Source organism: Moschus berezovskii, chromosome X, assembly GCF_049115385.1.
Source record: "Moschus berezovskii isolate FMDL1 chromosome X, NW_MosBer_1.0, whole genome shotgun sequence".
Taxonomy (NCBI): Eukaryota; Metazoa; Chordata; class Mammalia; order Artiodactyla; family Moschidae; genus Moschus; species Moschus berezovskii.
In genome coordinates, this window is record NC_142488.1 from 113,854,295 (window position 1) to 113,869,491 (window position 15,197).

A 15,197-nucleotide genomic window follows, 5' to 3' on the forward strand; every position below is an offset into this window, starting at 1 on the left:
TGCAGTATAAGGGACTGTCAAGAGTCTTCTCCAGCACCACAGTTCAAAAGCATCAATTCTTCGGCGATCAGCTTTCTTCACAGTCCAACTCTCACATCCATACATGACCACGGGAAAAACCATAGCCTTGACTAGATGGACCTTTGTTGGCAAAGTAATGTCTCTGCTTTTTAATATGCTTTCTAGGTTGGTCATAACTTTCCTTCCAAGGAGTAAGCATCTTTTAATTTCCTGGCTGCAATCAGCATCCGCAGTGATTTTGGAGCCCAAAAAAAGTCTGACACTGTTTCCACTGTTTCCCCATCTATTTCCCATGAAGTGATGGGACCAGATGCCATGATCTTCATTTTCTGAATGTTGAGCCTCAAACCAACCTTTTCACTCTCCTCTTTTACTTTCATCAAGAGGCTTTTGAGTTCCTCTTGACTTTCTGCCATAAGGGTGGTGTCATCTGCATATCTGAGGTTATTGATATTTCTGCCGGCAATCTTGATTCCAGCTTGTGCTTCTTCCAGCCCAGCGTTCCTCATGATGTACTCTGCATATAAGTTAAATAAGCAAGGTGACAATATACAACCTTGATGTACTCCTTTTCCTATTTGGAACCAGTCTGTTGTTCCATGTCCAGTTCTAACTGTTGCTTCCTGACCTGCATACAGGTTTCTCAAGAGGCAGGTCAGGTGGTCTGGGATTCCCATCTCTTTCAGAATGTTCCACAGTTTATTGTGATCCACACAGTCAAAGGCTTTGGCATAGTCAATGAAGCAGAAATAGATGTTTTTCTGGAACTCTCTTGCTTTCTCCATGATCCAGCAGATGTTGGCAATTTGATCTCTGGTTCCTCTGCCTTTTCTAAAACCTGCTTGAACATCTGGAAGTTCACAGTTCACATATTGCTGAAGCCTGGCTTGGAGAATTTTGAGCATGACTTTACTAGCGTGTGAGATGAGTGCAATGGCAAGCCACTCCAGTACTCTTGCCTGGAAAATCCCATGGATGGAGGAGCCTGGTGGGCTGCAGTCCATGGGGTCGCTAGGGGTCGGACACAACTGTGCAACTTCACTTTCACTTTTCACTTTCACACATTAGAGAAGGAAATGGCAACCCACTCCAGTGTTCTTGCCTGGAGAATCCCAGGGACGGGGGAGCCTGGTGGGCTTCCATCTACAGGGTCACACAGAGTCGGACACAACTGAAGTGACTTAGCAGCAGCAGCAAAGATGAGTGCAATTGTCCAGTAGTTTGAGCATTCTTTGGCATTCCCTTTCTTTGGGATTGAAATGAAGACTGACCTTTTCCAGTCCTGTGGCCACTGCTGAGTTTTCCAAATTTGCTGGCATATTGAGTGCAGCACTTTCACAGCATCATCTTTCAGGATTTGAAATAACTCAATTGGAATTCCATCACCTCCACTAGCTTTGTTCGTAGTGATGCTCTCTAAGGCCCACTTGACTTCACATTCCAAGATGTCTGGTTCCAAGTGAATGATCACGCCATCGTGATTATCTTCGTTGTGAAGATCTTTTTTGTACAGTTTTTCTGTGTATTCTTGCCACCTCTTCTTAATATCTTCTGCTTCTGTTAGGTCCATACCATTTCTGTCCTTTATCGAGCCCATCTTTGCATGAAATGTTCCCTTGATATTTCTAATTTTCTTGAAAAGATCTCTTGTTTTTCCTGTTCTGTTGTTTTCCTCTATTTCTTTGCATTGATCGCTGAGGAAGGCTTTCTTATCTCTCCTAGCTATTATTTGGAACTCTGCATTCAGATGCTTATATCTTTCCTTGTCTCCTTTGCTTTTCGCTTCTCTTCTTTTCACAGCTATTTGTAAGGCCTCCTCAGACAGCCATTTTGCTTTTTTGCATTTCTTTTCCATGGGGATGGTCTTGGTCCCTGTCTCCTGTACAATGTCACAAACCTCCGTCCAGAGTTCATCAGGCACTCTATCAATCAGATCTAGTCCCTTAAATCTATTTTTCACTTCCACTGTATAATCATAAGGGATTTGATTGAGGTCATATCTGAATGGTCTAGTGGTTTTCCCTACTTTCTTCAAATTCAGTCTGAATTTGGCAATAAGGAGTTCATGATCTGAGCCACAGTCAGCTCATACCTTTAAATGTCCCCCTAGAGGGAGAGGAAGAAAACCATCCTAAACCCAAACTTCTGAAATGACCTGTGAACCAAATCTATGCTGGGCCTGCACAAGAATTAGACAGTTAGCTGGAAATGTTTGTTGTGATGTCTTCATATAAGTGTTCAAGCAAATGTCACCGTTGGAAACAAAGTTCATAAAAACTTTTGGTTTTTGACAACTAGGTATGGCTTTACCCAACAATTCATACTCTTCTGCCTGGATAACTTTATAACCAGTGACAGGAGCTTCCTAGATAGCTGACAAGAGTATGGGTACAGGCTGTCCCCAAGGCCCAGAATCAAGGTATTGGGCTCTGATGAGCACATGTTGTGATTAACAGGGTTTCTGTATAAACCACACCTTTAAAAGACAGATTAAAAATGTTCAGGATGGTTTGGAATCATATTTTAGTCATGGAATCAGATGTCACTAGACTAAAGAATAGATTTTGGTTCTTTTTAACCTAGGTTCTTGTTCAGAAAAGATGAATGTGGTGTTAAAATTTGGGTAAGCTCTCTTCTCTGTGATCTTGAGTCATTCAGTAGCCTTCTTTGGACCTTGGCTTCCATATATGTGAAAGAAGACTGATTGGATGGTCTTTAAATTCTTTTCAACCACAATATATTCTTTACAGTTTTGAAAGCATCTTTCATCCACACCCATTTTCTCCTCCTCAGTCTCTAGTGAGGTAGAAAGAGCACAGGCTTTGAAACCAGTCCTGGGATTGCCTTCTTGCTCCCCCAACACTTAGAAGCTGGGTGATGTTGGCCAAAACATGTTCCTCTCTGGGGCCTTGATTTCTTCTTAGATATAATAATATTGCTAGCCACACCAGCCAAACATGTTCTAATACTGACATCTTTTCCTATAAATCAGAAGTTTCCACTGAGGAGCTTTAATCTTTTGAAAAGGTCAGAGAAAGGCTAGCAGAGTAGCTATTTCAAAGGTAATGGCTTTCCCCTTGGCAATTCTATCCTCTGTCTAAACCTAAAAGGACAAATATCCAATATCACACACCTGGGATTTCTCTCCGATGGCCTGGGTGCCCAGGGACTGTTTTCAATTCCACTTTTCAAGCATAAAATTTCTACAGCCAACCCTTCACTAGTTTTTTTACCTTTGAAGGGTCTCCTCTTACTTTCAAGGACTGCTAGAGAATTCCTTTAAACTCCAATTAATCATTGGAGAAGGAAATGGCACCCCACTCCTGTACTCTTGCCTGGAAAATCCCACGGACGGAGGAGCCTGGTAGGCTACAGTCCATGGGGTCGCTAAGAGTTGATCACGACTGAGCGACTTCGCTTTCACTTTTCACTTTCATGCATTGGAGAAGGAAATGGCAACGCACTCCAGTATTCTTGCCTGGAGAATCCCAGGGATGGGGGAGCCTGGTGGGCTGCCGTCTATGGGGTCACACAGAGTTGGACACGACTGAAGCGACTTAGCAGCAGCAGCAGCCAATTAATCATAGTGAATTGAGATTTTATTCAGATATGCACTGTGGCACCATGAAAGAAAGGGAGGCTGTGGGATCCAGCAAGGGTGGATCCAGGCTCCTGACTAATCACATGGGAAGCACAGTTACTCAGGAGTAGCTGGCAGGACCCCAGTTTGTCACCTGACCAACCACATATCATCAAATCACTTACTTGTTTTCAGAGAATCACTTTGGTCCAGGTAAGAAGGCTTCATTCTCCCTAGCAGAGACTATTCAGAGAAATAAAAGAACACTTCCAAGTAGTTTTTGTCATCATGGTTTGGGTGACAATGTGCTGTAATACGGGAAAAGATATTAAGTTGAATTAAATTGTATAATTCATCCATTGGCACATCTGCTGGGAACAGTCTGTCATCATTTATAAGAGTCACATGCTTTACTATTGAAACATTTTAAGGCAACGTGTATCTGGGAAGACGTTGTGGTTAAAAGATCCATCTCTTTCCCTGAAATTCAATCCATGCTTAGTGCTTTGCATGACTGATTTCAGGCAGGGCCCGCACTGATCTAGTGCCACTCTTTGCAATAAGCCCATAGCTTTGGACCCACAACCTTGACCACTCTACACAAATTTCTAACTGCCAGGCCCCAGGAGCACTCTGACTTGCTTCCAGCACTTCCTCTGCAGGGAGACTCTCCCATAACCCCAGAGGCCTCAGTTTTAGTGCTAAGCCCAAGGAGAATCCAATGGATGCCTACCATGTATCTGCCCTCATTTCAGGTTCCAAAATAACATCTAGCTCTCTTCTGATAGGAAAATCACATCAGGGTCTGATGGGTCAGTATCTTCAAATAGCCAGAATTTCTGCCCAGAGTTTTTAGGAAAGAAACAAGTAATTTGAAAAAAAAAAAAGAAGAAGAAGAAGGGGCATGGGGAGGGTATGGAATGAATTGGGAGATTGCAATTGACATATATATACCAGTAATACTATGTATAAAATAGATAACTATTGAGAACCTACTGTATAGCTCAGAGAATCCCACTATCATTCTGTGACAACCTAAAAGGGAAGGAAATCCAAAAAAGAGAAGATATATGTATACCTATAACTGACCCATTTTGCTGTACGGTAGAAACTAACACAGCATTGTAAAGTAATTGTACTTCAATGAATATTTTTTAAAAAGAGTAGGTGATATTAGTGATTTAGTAAAAGTGTCGATTTCCTTGGGCTGCTCCAGGGTCAGCACACATTTGGCGAACTGCTTCTAACTTTCAACTTCCCCATTCCTGGGGCAATGAATATCTATGTTCAGAACGATGACCTCAGATACTGCAAAATCCTTTGGCACCAAGAAAGATTCTACAGTATTCACTTTGTTATATTTATTAAAGAAGATTGGGTTTACAGGCATTTGAGACATTTCAGCAGCATTTCAATAACAGCAACAAGGACTTTCCATCAAGCACTCAGGTACCCAGAAAATTCCATACACATTACTGGAAGACACTTTCCCCCTCCCCCTCCTTCTACAATTCTTTGAGTATGATGCCACATTTCCCTCCAGCCCTTAGTGTGTGCCTCTGTAAAATAAAAAGCTTAGAGTAGATATCTAAAATTGCTTCCCATTCTGATGCTCCAAGATTATGTCATCTCTGTGATCTTTTGCATGGCCTCAGCACTTTCAGCATTATGTGTAATACTAGCAGGGCCTGCCTCCAAGGAAAATAGTTCTTCTGAGGGTCCCAGTCTCACTCACCGACTTTCAAGTACCAAAGGCGAGGGAGGCAGGCTGAGGACTCTTAGCCCAAGTTGACCAAGGGCAGAGGTTTTGCTGATCCCATCTGTGGAAGTCGGTCAGAGTCACTTTGATGGCTGATGAGGCCAACTACCATGTCAGAACAAAAATCCATCTGACAAGCACAGAAATATTAATGACAGAATTAAATCAAGGAAAATTTGGCAACTGCTTCTAAGAGGGTATACTTGCCTAGAGCTAGTTTGAAATTAAGTTTGTATTATTAATTGAAAAGCAAGAAGAGACTCTTGGAATAAATCAGATAAAATAAATAAAGAGAAGATTTTACTTACTGTCAATAATGCTGCAGGCAATCTTGGGATTTGGTGGCAGTCTTAACAAAAAATGCCTTATCTTCTTCAGATTTTCTCTGCCTACTCTCAGCAGGTTCAAAATGCATATCTGGTCCTCTCTTCCCTAAATGGTGATAATATAAAGCTTCAATGACAAAAAAAAAAGAGAACCTTGAAAGTTCTAGAATATTAAATATTTCTGAGGACATAACTCAGTCCCCAAATAAATCTAGCACCTGGTACTTCCTCCCGTAAGAAAAACTTGTTCTTAGAAGCTTGCCTACACCACAGTCAGCAAACCTGGGATTTAGGCTTCTCGGATTTAGGCTTCTTCTAAGAAAAACTTTGTTTCAAATGAAGTTTATACCTGATGACCTACTTTTGAGCTCACACCCACCCAAACACAAAAGTAAAACTCTGCTGCCAATTCTGACTACTGGAGAGTGACTTGTTCCAGTTACTGAAGAGTATGATGCCAAGACTTAGAAACTAATAAAATAGAGCAAAAAATAAACAAGACCAAGAAATCAGAAAAAGTAACTGCATGAGTACCGTATTGCCTGTATGAGATCTATATCCCAACATAAAGATTTTCTACACAGATCCAAAAGATACTTCTCATACCAAGAATAAATACTTTGATAGGCTTGCCTCCTGTGTCACTCTCGTCCAATGAGAAGGGGTGGTTATCTATAATACCAATACTGCTTTGGAGTGTGACCATTAGCATCCATTTTTAATTACTGTTTTCCCCAAATCTCAAACATCTTCTATTTAGTGTCCATTTATCTTTTAAACCTGATAGCCACCCCCTCTGCACTAGGGAAGACTTTGGAGAGGGCAATTCTACATGGGTGAGTATCTTGCAAAGTCTGAGAGATGAGTGTGGAGAGAGTTGTGAGTACAAGGTGCACAAATAATAAGTACCGGGCTGACAAAAAAGTCCATATGGGGTTTTCTGTAAGCTGTTACACAGAAACCCAAGTGAACTTTTTGGCCAACCCAATACTATAAGAAACTGGGATGGTTCCCATTTCCTTGAGCACCAGGTCTTTATATTTAAATTCATTCCCACCTCATGTAAACACATTCTGCTACCAAGTATAAAAAAGATTCTAAAATTAAATACAAGTATTTTAAGTGTATTCACTATTCGATACTACTCACACCTTGGATTCCCAGTCTCTGTTACAAATGACGGAGAAGAGTAACTTTGAAGAGCAGGTAGACTGAATGGCTGCAGGTGGGAGGCCGGTGGAAGCAGGGCTGGGTAGACTAAAAGTCCTACTGAGACTTCCACTTTATCATTTTGTTAGGAGTCATTGATGTTAATGTTCTTGGACTATTCTGTCTGAATAAGGCAAATTGCAATAGATCCACAGATTGATCATTCAACAATCTGAGGTCTATTTTGAAAGATGGAGTTTAAGTTCTTTTTTTATTCATCCCTTGGGTACACAGATATTTCAAAGGCAAGTGCTAGACATATCTGTTGGGCATGTCAGGCTATTTGGCCAGTTTGATCTTTAATATTATACAGTCACTACTCTCTGGCTTTATCTAAGGCTTTATGCTTCCCTTTGTCACCAGATCACAAACTGACCAGATATCATACATCAAATGCAAGACTCAGAGAGCAGAACAAATGGCATTCTTCCCTATAGGAAGAAAGGGAGTAAACTAATGAGACCTACTATGTGCCAATCACTGTGCCAGGAATTTTTACATGCACCATCTAAAGCAAGTTCTATACTGGCAGCAGGATTGATCTATTTGAAGAATAGATGGTTCTTGGGAGAGTAGAGGAAAAGGAAGGTGTTGTATGTGGGGATCAACAAACCCAACAGCAATATATTGATCCAAGAAGGACCACCAGAGTATCAGAGGAGTTTACCTTCCAGAAAGATACCAACATTTTCAGCCAGCTAGAGATAGGATATTAAGAGGCTTGGGGAAAGATGCGTAGCTTTTGAAATAACCGTACTTCAAGTAAGCCACACTGAGCTTGCTTGGCCCTACAGAGAAGAGGAACCTGGGGTTGAACCAACACACATGTATATCCAGCTCTGCCCACATATCTACCACCTTCAGATAACCCTCTCTCAGGCCTGCAGGCACAAGCTTATCACACAGCATTTTCTGAAAAGAGTTCTTCTCTGGGGACTGTGGCAGAAGATGAGGCAGGATGCTTTGTGTATCCTCTGGCCTTCAGGTGACAAGCTAATGCCCCAAGCTTGGAGCCAGGGGAAGTTTGTCTAAGTGTGTGACCTAGAAGGTCATGGCTTCACTTCTTTTCTAATTAGGATAATTAACCTCCTCTGCTTGTTCATTCTGTTCCAATCCAAACAGCTCAAATTAAACTGGCACAGGGGACTGTTAGGCTCTAGGGACAGGAAACAGTTTACAAGGCTTTCATCTCTAAGCAGCCACCATCAAGGCAAAGTGAGGACAAAGGCCTCACAGCATCTTCACTCTTGAAATAACCTTGGGGTGCTTTGAGGACCACCTTCAATTTGAATCAACACAGATATCCCATCAGCTATAAGATTTTGCATAACTCCATAGCACTTGCTGACTAAATTGGGGTTGGGGTTAGAGGGGGGATGCTGATAGCATTTCTCTTTGTATCTTCACGGTTTTATGGTTGGCTCCAGTATTCTTGCCTTGGAAATCCCATAGACAGAGGAGGCTGGCAGGCTGCAGTCCATGGGGTTATAAGAGTCAGACATGCCTGAGCAACTGAACCAACACCAAGGAAAACAAAAACTGAATGGCTCAAGTTGGTCGGATTTGATGTGGGAGATTTGTGGAATCTGTTGTTTCGCAATGACCACTAGAGGCAAAACTTGTGGAGTTTTTCAAAAACTGGAATTGAATAGCAGCATTTCACCTAGAATAGAGATGCAACTGAGGGGTAACAATACTGCCCTGTTTCCTCTGGTGGCTTGAACTCCCCATTCCCTACCTCTGAGCAGGTTTGAGCTTCCCATCAGGAAAATATAACCTCAATGTTGTCTAGGCTGATAGGACTAGGCACAGTCCTCTGGATCTTTTGTCCCTCTTGACTGCAGGATTTAGTCTGAGGTCTATCCTACACACAGCCCTTCACACCTGTATGGGAAAGTCTCCTTTCCAAGAACTCTTTGGCTGCAGCCCTTCTTATCAGGTGGCTCCAATACTTTGGCCACCTAATGCGAAGAGCCAACTCATTGGAAAAGACCCTGATGCTGGGAAATATTGAGGGCAGGGGGAGAAGGGGACAGCAGAGGGTTAGATGGTTGGATAGCATTATTGACTCTATGGACATGAATTTGAGCAAACTCCAGGAGATAGTGAAGGACCGGGAAGCCTGGCATGCTTCAGTGCATGGGGTCACAAAGAGTCAAACACAACTGAGTAACTGAACAACAACAAAAGCCGTTGTGAGTCACCATGGCCGATGGGAAAGTGACAACAATAGAGTCACAGATGAGATCAGGCTGCCCATTTTGACTAAGTACTAAGGAGCTCCTTCCAGCCCAGGAACGCTGGCATTTTCCCTGGGTCTGCCCAGTAGATGAGAACCCTGACTTGCTGCTCAGTATGTCAGAGCCATCAGCATAAATTTCTCAGCATGTTGTCAAGAGGCTTGTCCTGGGCCTAGGCTGAGTAAGTGAGTCTGTCTCCAACTTCTGTCAGTTCACGCCCTTGTCCCCTCCTGCTGCTGCTGCTGCTGCTAAGTCACTTCAGTCGTGTCCGACTCTGTGTGACCCCATAGACGGAAGCCCACCAGGCTCCCCCGTCTCTGGGATTCTCCAGGCAAGAACACTGGAGTGGGTTGCCATTTCCTTCTCCAATGTGTGAAAGTGAAAGTGAAGTCGCTCAGTCGTGTCCGACCCTTAGCGACCCCACAGACTGCAGCCTACCAGGCTCCTCCATCCATGGGATTTTCTCGGCAAGAGTACTGGAGTGGCTTGCCATTGCCTTCTCCGTGTCCCCTCCTAGCCCTACACTATTCACTTCCCATCCATTACCTCCACTGAAACCTGGGCTTTCCCTCCTGAATCATCCATCTGTGCTAACCATCCGATGCGTGGTTCTTGGTAGATACATAATAAGAACCAGACTAGTATGTCTTTAATTGTGATGTGTTTACAAATCACCTGGGATCCCTGTTAAAATGCAGGTTCTGGTTCATTTAAGTTGAGTGTGGAACCCGAGACTCTGCATTTGTAACAAGCAGCCTTGGTAGTGCCCAGTGTTGCTATCCAAGGACCATACTTGAAGTAGCAAAATGTCAGTGCAGCATCTTTAGGATCTTCTGTCATCGATATGCTGGACCAGGAGTCACACTTTAAATAGCAGGGACAGATACCATCTTCTGAATGAGATACATGCACCTGTGCTGCTTGGAGGAGACTATGTCCTCTCTTCTCAGCAATTAGTGATAGCATCCTTTTATACTGAGGCTAAAACAAATCTTTAGTATAACCAGAGCTGTGCAGAGGGTGTGGCAAATGTGGACCTTGGCATAGACTATTTTTCTTGGGACCTGGGTTACTTGAATAAGCCTTCCTGGGCACCTGCCCTGCTTCCTGAAGTCAATCGTGCAGGCCAAACTCTCTGGGGTCCAGCCACTCCATTCATCGCATCCACTTTCACAGTGGCTCTGGATGGCTGCTACTGCCACATCACTCATGCTGTGATCTGCATCAGTGGTTAAGGCAACGGAAACAGCTACATCATCCAAGGCACAATCCATTTATTTCATGCTGGAAAAAACAATCTTCTATCCAAGTGGGACCAGTTAAGTTCTGGGCAGTTGCCATAGCTCTAAGGTTATAGGAAATATGCCTTTTGCACTATAGAGCTCCCCAGTGGAGAGCAACACACCCCCTTGGGGAGGCCCCAGGCATCATTAGCACATCAATGCCATGCTGAACAGAGCAAGTCCATTTCTCCTCGGAGGCACAACGTGGCTAACTCCCGGGGTTGTTAAAATCTAACTTTGCTGGAGAAGTTCCCTGCCTTGTTCCTCCCTCTCCAAAAGAAGTTCCCGAATCCTTTCCTCCTCAGCATTGCTGCTGATTGTGTGCTTTGCTCAAAATAAACCTGAAAGAATATTTGCATTTGGTTTAGGGGATGCTCTGTTACACCAATATTTGCTGAGCTAAACACTGCAGATGGAAAGGTTCCCCTAAGAAGATTCCAGAGCATTGTGATTATGTGGTTTTGATCCAAAATATAAACATGTTTGATGGCCTAAGGGGGTTGTCAAACAGTGTTTTGAAACACACTGGCAAGTTTAAGATCATTTTAAAAGCAGGCCTACTTGAGGATCCAGAAAGGACCCACACCTACACTCCCTGGTAGTTGCATGGGCATTTGGGCTGGACTGGCCCACTGCTGGCTCTGGTGGGGTCTTTAAGCCAAAGAAATGTTTATCATTAACTGTTTCCCTCTTGTCCACTGCCACTGCCCTCTTAAGCTAGTTACTTACATCTCTTGGAGAGTTTAGTAAATACTTTCATCTGCATAGCTAGCTAAGTCACTTCAGTCGTGTCCGACTCTGTGTGACCCCATAGACGGAAGCACACCAGGCTCCCCCATCCCTGGGATTCTCCAGGCAAGAACACTGGAGTGGGTTGCCATTTCCTTCTCCAATGTGTGAAAGTGAAAAGTGAAAGTACAGTCGCTCAGTCGTGTCTGACCCTTAGCGACCCCACGGACTGCAGCCTACCAGGCTCTGCCATCCATGGGATATTCTAGGCAAGAGTACTGGAGTGGCTTGCCATTGCCTTCTCCGAAGATGCCTTCTTCATCTGCATAGTACCCTACAATTCCATGTTTCCTTTAAAATGATGTAGAAGACCTAGCACAGAAGCCAGTGGGATTAAATTTCCAGCCAAGAGGAACTCGCTTAGCCATTCTGATACATCTGTCACTGAGTACTTTGCCTAAATGAGCACAGAAGCTTTCTGTGCATGGTTGACTAGTCCCTCCACTAACCCAATCATTATGATGACTAGCTACATGGTTCCTAATTAGATTCATTTTATTCAAATACATTTTTAGCCAGTGCAGTTACCCAACAGTTCATTACAGAGTCGGCATCTGAACTCTTACTCTCCCTCTATAAACCTCCCAGATTGTAGTTTGCTGAAGCACTCCTAAATTCAGTCATAGCCATATGTTTGTTCATCCTTTGCAACTAGTTACAGCAGTGGGGTATATATCTTGGCTAAATGAAGTCAAAGCCATGGCTTTGATGGCTGCTCGGGCCAGTTAGCTTCCTTCTAGTCCACAGGTCTAGACTCTTCCCTCCATCTTGGCCAGCCAACATTCTTAATAATCTCTACCTTTGGTGTCAAAGAAGAGTGGCTCTAATAGTGGGGCTGACTTCATTTTCATCTCTTTATGTTACTCTCATAGCTGTAGCCAAAGGGTCAATTTTCATGTGAAACACAAATTAGGGACCATGAGGGTATGTGAGCAGAAATGTTTAGAAAGAAGTTTTCTGTATCTGTCCCTCTTTCATCTTATCTTCCTTTTCTCTAAGTCTCAGCCTCCATTTGCCTATTACCAGAATAGAATGCTCTTGATCCATCCTCCAAACTATCTGACAATACCAATTTCTATAATCCTAAAGTGTTAGAAAGTGTGAGTCGCTCAGTTGTGTCTGTGACTGTTTGCAATCGCATGGACTGTAGCCCTCCAGGCTCCTCTGTCCATGGAATTCTACAGGTAAGAATACTGGAGTGGGTAGCCTTTCCCTTCTTCAGGGGATCTTCCCAACCCAGGGATCAAACCCAGGTCTCCTGCATTGTAGGCAGATTCTTTGCCATCTGAGCCACAAGGGTCCCCTCAGAATAAAATATTGAAGAAACTGAGTCTCAGAATGGGAAAGGAACAGCCACTTGCTTACCCAATTGAATAAGCCTCTCAAGACTTCCTTAGAAGATAAATCCTAGATTTCAAGCAAGATGAAACATTTATAATACCTCCTCTGACTTTATCCTATGGGCCAAGAAAAACTTTTGAAGATTTTTGAGAGTGAGCATAGCTATGACATAATCAAAAGGGAGAAGGTTAAAGTGAGCAGTTCGGATGTAAGGGGAAGGATGGTTGCAGTTAGCCCACGTAAATACCAAATAACTTTAAAATAACTGGTAGTAATGGGAATGTAAAGAAAGGGGAAGACGCAGAAAGAATGAACTAATTTGACTTTATGTTTGCCAAGGGCAATGGAAGAGTCAAAGATAATGCTCAGATTTGATAACTAGAAAATAAGACAGAAATAGGGAAGTCAGGAAAAGCAAAAACAGCTGCTTTGGAGGCAAGGGGCACAAGCAATGATAAAACCCACCCAGCCTAGTAACATCAGCTCAGCTCCCAAATTGGTGATTAACTCATGAGAGATATGCCATTATCCAGAGTACTCTGACTGTGTTTCTTTTTTTTTAATTTATTTTTTATTGGAGGCAAATTATTTTACAATATTATATTGGTTGGTTTTGCCATACATTGACATGAATTTACCCCGGGTGTACATGAGTTCTCCCTCCTGAACCCCCCTCCCACCTCCCTCCTCCCTTTATCCTCTCTCTGGGTCATTCCCGCACGCCAGCCCCGAGCATCCTGTAACATGCATTGACCCTGAACTGGTGATTCGTTTCACATATGACAACATACATGTTTCAATGCCATTCTCCCAAATCATCCCACCCTCACCCTCTCCCACAGAGTCCCAAAGACTGTTCTATACATCTGTGTCTCTTTTGCTGTCTTGTATACAGGGTCATCATTTGCATCTTTCTAAATTCCATATGTATGCGTTAGTATACTGTATTGGTGTTTTTCTTTCTGGCTTACTTCACTCTGTATAATAGGCTCCAGTTTCATCCACCTCATTAGAACTGATTCAAATGCATTCTTTTTAATGGCTGAATAATACTCCATTGTGTATATGTACCAAAGCTTTCTTATCCATTCATCTGCAGATGGACATCTAGGTTGCTTCCATGTCCTGGCTATTATAAACAGTGCTGCAATGAACATTGGAGTATATGTGTCTCTTTCAATTCTGGTTTCCTCGGTGTGTATGCTCAGGAGTGCGATTGCTGGGTCATATGGCAGTTCTATTTCCAGCTTTTTGAGGAATCTCCACACTGTTCTCCATAGTGGCTGTACTAGTTTGCATTCCCACCAACAGTGTAAGAGGGTTCCCTTCTCTCCACATCCTCTCCAGCATTTATTGCATGTAGACTTTTGGATAGCAGCCATTCTGACTGGCGTGAAATGGTATCTCATTGTGGTTTTGATTTGCATTTCTCTGATTATGAGGGATGTTGAGCATTTTTTCATGTGTTTGTTAGCCATCTTTATGTTTTCTTTGGAGAAATGTCTGTTTAGTTCTTTGGCCCATTTTTTGATTGGGTGATTTATTTTTCTCGAATTGAGCCGCAGGAGCTGCTTGTATATTTTGGAGATTAATCCTTTATCAGTTGCTTCATTTGCTATTATTTTCTCCCATTCTGAAGGCTGTCTTTTCACCTTACTTATAGTTTCCTTTGCTGTGGAGAAGCTTTTGATTTTAATTAGGTCCCATTTGTTTATTTTTGCTTTTATTTCCAATATTCTGGGAGATGGGTCTTGGAGGATCCTGCTGTGATTTATGTCGGAGAGTGTTGTGCCTACGTTCTCCTCTAGGAGTTTTATAGTTTCTGGTCTTACATTTAGATCTTTAATCCATTTTGAGTTTATTTTGGTGTATGGTGTTAGGAAGTGTTCTAGTTTCATTCTTTTACAAGTGGCTGACCAGTTTTACCAGCACCACTTGTTAAAGAGACTGTCTTTTCTCCATTTTATATTCTTGCCTCCTTTGTCAAAGATAAGATGTCCATAGGTGCATGGATTTATCTCTGGGCTTTCTATTTTGTTCCATTGATCTATATTTCTGTCTTTATGCCAGTACCATACTGTCTTGATGATTGTGGCTTTGTAGTAGAGCCTGAAGTCCGGCAGGTTAATTCCCCCAGTTCCATTTTTCTTCCTCAAGATTGCTTTGGCTATTCGAGGTTTTTTGTATTTCCATACAAATTGTGAGATTATTTGTTCTAGTTCTGTGAAAAATATCGTTGGTAGCTTGATAGGGATTGCATTGAATGTATAAATTACTTTGGGTAGTATACTCATTTTTACAATATTTATTCTTCCAATCCATGAACACGGTATATTTCTCCATCTATTAGTATCCTCTTTGATTACTTTCAGTAGTGTTTTATAGTTTTCTACATACAAGTATTTTGTTTCCTTAGGTAGATATATTCCTAAGTATTTAATTCTTTTCATTGCAACCGTGAATGGAATAGTTTCCTTAATTTCTCTTTCTATTTTCTCATTATTAGTGTATAGGAATGCAAGGGATTTCTGTGTGTTGATTTTATATCCTGCAATTTTACTGTAATCATTGATTAGCTCTAGTAGTTTTCTGGTAGAGTCTTTTGGGTTTTCTGTGTAGAAGATCATGTCATCAGCGAACAGTGAAAGT

General features: G+C 42.4%; 1 protein-coding gene across 3 annotated transcripts in view; it reads left to right on the forward strand.

Annotated features, from left to right (window-relative positions):
- The window catches only part of GRIA3 (glutamate ionotropic receptor AMPA type subunit 3), a 314,305-nt gene that overhangs the window by 127,627 nt on the left and 171,481 nt on the right, over positions 1-15,197 (forward strand). The window lies entirely within an intron of this gene.